Genomic DNA, 7,212 nt, shown 5'->3' on the forward strand with positions numbered 1-7,212 from the left:
TATAACGGGAATTCTTCTCCTATTAAAACAAATTATAACACTTCTAATTAAAGTGGGAATCCTTCTCCTATTAAAATGGGAATTCCTCTCCTATTGAAAATTAAAAGAAAGTCTAATGTATATAATTAAAACAAAAATCATTCTCCTATTAAAACAGAATCTCTCTCCCAATTGAAAAAACGGGTTTTTAAAACTTAATTAAAACAATTTGTTAGAAAATTAAAACGGGTTAGAGACTAAAACGGTAATCCCAATTTTCTAAAAAAAATCTAAATATTTTCAAACTAGAAATTGGGCTCTAAACACTTTCTTTAGTGTGTTTTTTGTCTAGAGAAAGACCAATATTATCTTTTGATTCTACTCCAATTTTAACAACATGTCACTTTTTGGGTGTATTAACTGTTTTTAAAACTTCTTATTTCTCATTTTTACCCTTTCATTTATAACTGCCAATTTCTTCCACAAATAAATAATACGAAAATCTAATGTGCGCAAACTGTAGGTGTGTGTGTCAATCGAGGCCACTCATCAGGCAAGGGTGCGTGTGTATTGCTCCAAGATGTACTGCAATCAAATAATACAATTGTCTTATAAAAAAAAACCCCATTTGTCCTTTCACAATTTCACAATTTGAATTACATCAAACAAAGCTTAAACATGATATTCAAAATTATCAGAGATGCATTTTAAATTGTTAAAGCTGTATTGAAATTAGTTGTAATCAACATACATTTTTTCCATTTTTGAAGTTGATGTTTTCCATATTGTTTTGGTCTCTCTAGAAATTCATCTCACTTTTAATTGGAAATTTGTAGATTTTGGATGAATTTTAGTTATTTTGATTAACCCACTACTCTTTTGGTAACTGATTTAGTTCGTAGTTTTTTTTTTGTTGGTAGTTGGCTTCTTTAGTTGGGACTAATAAAAGAGGTCAAAATTGTAAAAGTCAGCCTCAAATTTGAGACAGATGTCAAATTTCAGTTTCTATGGAGAAAAAACAAAAAAAAAGTTTGCTATTTCCTCTGAACATAAGAAATTTGCATCTGTGTACCTATACCCAATTTTCTGCAATCAAAAGAACCAGTACGTATGCACGGGCCTACAAACTAGTATATATATATATATATTACCCAACTCCCTAGTGACCTCCATTGTTTATCAACAAACTTAGGAAGCATTAGTTCTCAATCCAAGCTAGTAGTGGTCCATAGCCTGGTGTAAAAAGGGTTAAAGGCCCATTTATTTTCCCGGGCCTCCAAATTCCAATTGAAGCAATAAAAAGTGCACTGTTTTTTATTACAGGAGGCAAGTCAGGCAACTATGCTGAGGTTTCCAGAGGCTTGCTTCAAGACTCTAAGTATAAAAAGTAATTTAGGAAAAAATTAAGTGAATAAAAAAGCTTATCACTTATATTTATAAAATCATAATAGAAACCCCAAAAATAATAATAAAATAATTATAGAAATAGTATAGGAAAGTACAATAATAGCCTGCTAACACTAAGGACACTTTGGTTGTCTCCTTCCAGGACAACCGCCTACAACTCCATTTTCGTTGCCATATATACGGTTGATCTGGCTTTGATCTTTCTAAGGGATGTCTTCGGTTGATCTGGCTTTGATCTTTCTAAGGGATGTCTTCAGTTGATCTGGCTTTGATCTTTCTAAGGGATGCACTGTGGATGCTTCTTTCTTCATCCCATACCACTGCTTCTGCCTTTCCCGTGCCCATATCATAAGACGCATCAAACCTGATTTCAGTGACCCCTACTTAGGAATAGTAGAATTGAGATTTAGAAATGGCCTATTATGTATGGTATGTCCTATTAGTTTTCCTGTTGCATCTCAAAAGCCCTTTTGCATATCTCTCTCTCTCTCCTGGTCCTTCTGCCATCTTTAAACTTAATCATTTTTGTATGATCCCATAGTGCATGTAGAAGTATGTATGCATACGACCCCAAACTAAACACTTGGTCTATTTGCCGACATTGCTCAATTTCTTTTTCTTTTTATTTTTTCATGCAAAGAACATAGCTTTCATTCTATAAATTCTAGAAGGATGACAATGATCACATAATTCCAATCTTCAGTAAAACTATTCCGGCCAGTGTTCACACGACAAGCAAAGAATAACAGCAATTGCCAATTATGAAATTTTAATTTCTATACATATTTATCTATTTCTTACTTCTTTATTCTTACGATGCTTGAGTCCGAGTGGGAATGCCTGGCTGCCTGCAACGAATTGTGATTTCTATACATATTTATCCAGTTCTTACTTTGTAGAGAAAAAGGGATATATTTTTTTTTCTATTTCACGTTCAGAGCGCACCTGCGCCCAAGTGCCTAGAGTCAAGAGCGCCACCTGCGCTTAGAGAGAGCGCACCTGCGCCCAAGAGCCTGGAGACAAGAGCGCCATCTGCGCTCAGAGAGAGCGCACCTGCGCCTAAGACTGTTTTTCGTGGGCCTCGCTACAGTAATTGCGAAATTTGTTTTTTGGTATAAAAACAAAATCAAGGTTTTGGAAAACCTAACTTTTTCCAAAACCAAGAAAAAGAGAGATTACAAGATAGCAATTCTTTGTGAGTTGAGTGTTCATTCTTTGTGAGTGAATTGAGAGACTTGTAATCTGTTACTCCGGACATCTAGTAAAGCTTGGAACTCGCAGTGTGGACGTAGGCAAATTGCCGGACCACGATATATCTCGTCTCGTGGTTTGTTCTTCTTTTACATTAATTGTTTTACTTTATATGCTTGTTATTTGATATTGAGAAGTGTTGGGAGATTGCTTGGAGGGTGTTGAAGTTTTGTCTATTAAGAATGATCGATCCTTGTGTTGGATTGATCCGTTTGTTGTGGGTAACGTTGTTTCCTCAATTTATTATTCACAACAATTGGTATCAGAGCGTAGGTATACGACCTAGGATTTTGAGTTTAGTACTCGAAATTTGTGTAGACAAGGTGTTCGATTAAATTCCGAGGTGAAACTGTTTTTTTTTGGGTTATTGTGTGTAACTTGAAAGATGGCTCCCAAGATGTCAAACGCAAGGTTTGAAGTAGAGAAGTTTAATGGGAAGAATAACTTTGGGATTTGGCAAATCTAAGTAAAGGACATCCTCATCCAACAAGGTTTGCACAAGGCTTTAAAGGGGATTAAATCTAAGGCGGCGAGTATGAGTAATGATGATTGGGAAGAGTTCGATCTTTAGGCTTGTTCAGCAATCCGGTTATGTCTTGCCAATGAGGTCATGTATAGTGTGATAGGAGAAAATACCGTTGCCGGTATTTGGCTCAAACTAGAGTCTATGTATATGACCAAGAGCATGACGAACAAGATGTACCTTAAGAAGCATCTTTATCGGTACATGATGGTCAATGGTTCAACGATGCAAGAGCACGTTAGTGAGTTCCGTCGACGTCTAGCGGATTATTTGAATGTTGGTATGAAGATAGATGATGAGGATCAAGCGGCATGTTTAATATTCTCCTTGCCAGAAAGCTATGAGCATCTAATAACAACATTTATGAACAGAGAAGACGTCGATCTTGACGAAGTTCAGAGTGTACTTCTTTCTTATGAGTTGATGAAGAAGACACGTGTAGAGAATAGCATTGATGCAGGTCAGGGGCTAGTGGCAAGAGGAAGGTCGTATGAAAAGGCTTCTACAAGCAATGAGAAGTCTAGGTCCAAGTCAAAGAAGCCTTTAACACATGTGAAGTGTTACAATTGCGATGAAAGGGGACATTACGCAAGTAATTGTCTTCACCCGAAGAAAGAGAACAAGAGAGATGGTAAGAAGAAAGGTAAGGCAAAAATTGAGGCAAGTTATGCTTCAGGCTCTGAAGGGGACGAGTTGAGTCTCTGTGTGTCCACACAAGACTATATGGCCGAAAGGTGGATTCTTGATTCCGGATGTTCCTACCATATGTGCCCGAATAGAAAGTGGTTTACTTCTTATGAGAGCATTAATGGTGGTTCCGTTTTGATGGGTAATGACATTGCTTGTAAGACGGTAGGAATTGGAACTATACGGGTTAAGATGCATGATGGTATAGTGAGGACTTTAACTGATGTGAGGCATGTCCCTGAGCTAAAGAAAAACCTTATTTCTCTTGGTACCTTGGATTCCAAAGGCCACAAGTTTGTGGGCGAAGGTGGAGTCCTAAAGATTGTCAGTGGCTCTTTAATAGTTATGAAGGGTCAAAGACACGGAACCTTGTATACTTTGATGGGTAGTACAGTGATAGGCGATGTAGCAGTGGGTGCATGTAGTGATGATTCTGAATGTACTAAGATGTGGCATATGCGACTTGGGCATATGAGTGAAAAGGGTTTGTCTGAGTTGTGCAAGCGAGGGTTCTTGAAAGACTTGAAGAAGCCAAGTATGGGTTTCTGTGAGCATTACGTCTATGGGAAGCAGTGTAGAGTAGGTAAGTTCAAGTCAAGCAAGCACACAACCACATGCATCCTTGACTATGTGCATATGGATATTTGGAGACCCTCTAGAGTGGCTTCAAAAGGAGGTAACCGCTATTATGTCTCATTCATTGATGATCATACCCGTTATGTGTGGGTGTATATGACGAAAACGAAAGATGAAGTGTTTGAGACATTTAAGAAGTGGAAGGCAAGGGTTGAGAATCGCACAGATAGGAAGGTAAAGACACTATGGTCTGACAATGGTACAGAATATACCTATGGGCCCTTCCAAGAGTTTTGTGCGCAACATGGAATTGCCGCATTAATCGGATCGAGGGGGCACGGCACAAGCAAGAATGAAATGGCAGAGAGGATGAATAGAACCTTGCTTGAAAGAGCGAGATGTTTGTTGTCTAATGTCAATCTAGGCAAAGAGTATTGGGCATATGCAGTGTCCATGGCGTATTACCTGTATAATAGGTCACCAGTTCCAGCTATAGATTGCAAGACACCTTATGAGGTGTGGTTAGGTACTTCGGTGATTATAGTATTTTATGAAGTGTTTGGATCGACCGCTTACTACCATGTGAGGGAGAGCAAGCTAGATCCTAGAGCTAAGAAAGCCATATTCTTAGGCTTCACAAATGGGGTAAAGGGATACAGATTGTGGTGTCTAGAAGACCACAAGTTCCTGGTCAGCAGAGATGTTATGTTTGGTGAGACTTCCGTGTTATCTTCGAGTTTCGGAAAAGAGCTAGGTAGAATGGTGAGTCTATAGAAGTTCAAGCCACTGACCTTGAGTTGTCTGGTGCAGCAGATGACTGGTTGGTTCATGATGAGGTACCAAATCATGGAACCACACAACAACAGGAAGAAGAGCAAAAGTATCCGCAACTTGTATTGGCTGACCCTAGGCCAAAGAGACAAGTTAAAGAAGTGCATAAGTATGGGTACGAGAAGCCGGTGAAACACTATGGTCAGGTGGATTTAGTGGCATATGCACTGAATATCGAAGATGATGAGCCAGATAGTTTCAAGGAAGCTGTTAGAGATGCTCATTACAGAGATTGGTTGGTTGCTATGCAACAAGAGATGGAGTCTCTTGATAAAAATCACACATGGGACCTAGTTTTATTACCAAAGGGCAAAAGGACTATCGGCAGTAAATGGGTGTTCATAAAGAAAGAGGTCCTTCCTGAATCCGACAGTACTGGGTACAAGGCAAGAGTAGTAGCAAAGGGTTTCTCACAGAAGGAAGGAGTCGACTACAATGAGGTATTTTCCCCGGTGGTCAAACATATTTCCATTCGTGTGCTATTGAGTTTAGTTGCTCACTTCGATGACTTGGAGTTAGAGCAACTTGATGTGAAAACTGCTTTCTTGCATGGGGACCTGGAGGAAGAGATCTATATGAGACAACCTGAAGGGTTTGTTGTTGCTGAGAAAGAAGATCATGTATGCAAATTGAATCGGTCACTATATGGGTTAAAGTAATCGCCCATGCAATGGTACAAGCGCTTTGACACATTCATGATTCAACATGAGTACACCCGAAGTAAGTATGACTGCTGTGTCTACTTTAGAAGGCTTCGTGGTAATGACTTTATCTATCTCTTGCTTTATGTGGATGATATGCTTATTGCTTTCAAAAGCATGGTGGAGATAGACAAGTTGAAATCTCAACTTAGCTCTGAGTTTGAGATGAAAGACTTAGGTGGAGCCAAGAAGATACTGGGCATGGAGATTGACAGAGATAGGAAGAAGCGATGGATAGTTGTATCTCAGAAGAAATACCTTCAGAAAGTAATTTCACGATTTGGTATGGAGAATGCAAAGTCGGTTTCTACACCTTTAGCTGGGCATTTTAGGCTTTCAGCTAAGTTCTCTCCTAGTTCGTTGGAGGAACAAAAGCATATGGCTAATGTTCCTTATGCAAGTGCCGTGGGTAGTTTGATGTATGCTATGGTGTGCACTGCCCGGACATTTCTTGGCAGATTAGTGTTGTAAGCGGTATATGGCAAATCGGGAAGCAAAGATTGAGGCAGTGAAATGGGTACTAAGGTACTTGAAAGGTACCTTGGTTGTGGGATTAGCTTATGGTGGGGGTTTGTGGATTCTGATTATGCAGATGATCTAGATAGACGACGATCGACTACTGGTTATGTGTTTATGATGCATGGTGCACCGGTTAGTTGGAGGTCTATGCTACAGGCTATAGTTGCTCTATCTACTACTGAGGCAGAGTATATGGTAGTGGCAAAGGCAGTGAAAGAGGCACTATGGCTTCGAGGTCTTCTAGATGATATGGGTATTAAGCAGAACAGTGTTGCTTTGTATTGTGATAATCAGAGTGCTATTCATTTGGCGAAGAACCAAGTTCATCATGCTCGGACCAAGCATATTGATCTCCGTTATCACTTTATACGGGATGTCGTTGAGGATGGTGATGTAGCACTTGAGAAAGTGGACACCCATGACAATCCTGCTGATATGCTGACGAAAGTTGTCACCGGAGTTATGTTCCAACATTGTTTGGACTTACTCCAAATCCTACATGTTTGAAAGAGCCCTGTGTGGGTATAGCCTTCGGGGGCGGTTGATCGCGAAGTCTTTCTTCTTTGGATGTGTTCCACTTGGATGTGTTCTTCTTTGGATGTGTTCGGCTTGGTTTTATGTGTTAAAACATCACCGAGGTGGAGAATGTAGAGAAAAAAGGATGCTTTTTTTTCTATTTCACGTTCAGGCGACACTGCGTCGAAAGCGAAACACACCGCTTCAAGAGCCCACGAGTCA

Source organism: Coptis chinensis, chromosome 2 (genome assembly GCF_015680905.1).
Source record: "Coptis chinensis isolate HL-2020 chromosome 2, ASM1568090v1, whole genome shotgun sequence".
NCBI classification, from domain to species: Eukaryota; Viridiplantae; Streptophyta; class Magnoliopsida; order Ranunculales; family Ranunculaceae; genus Coptis; species Coptis chinensis.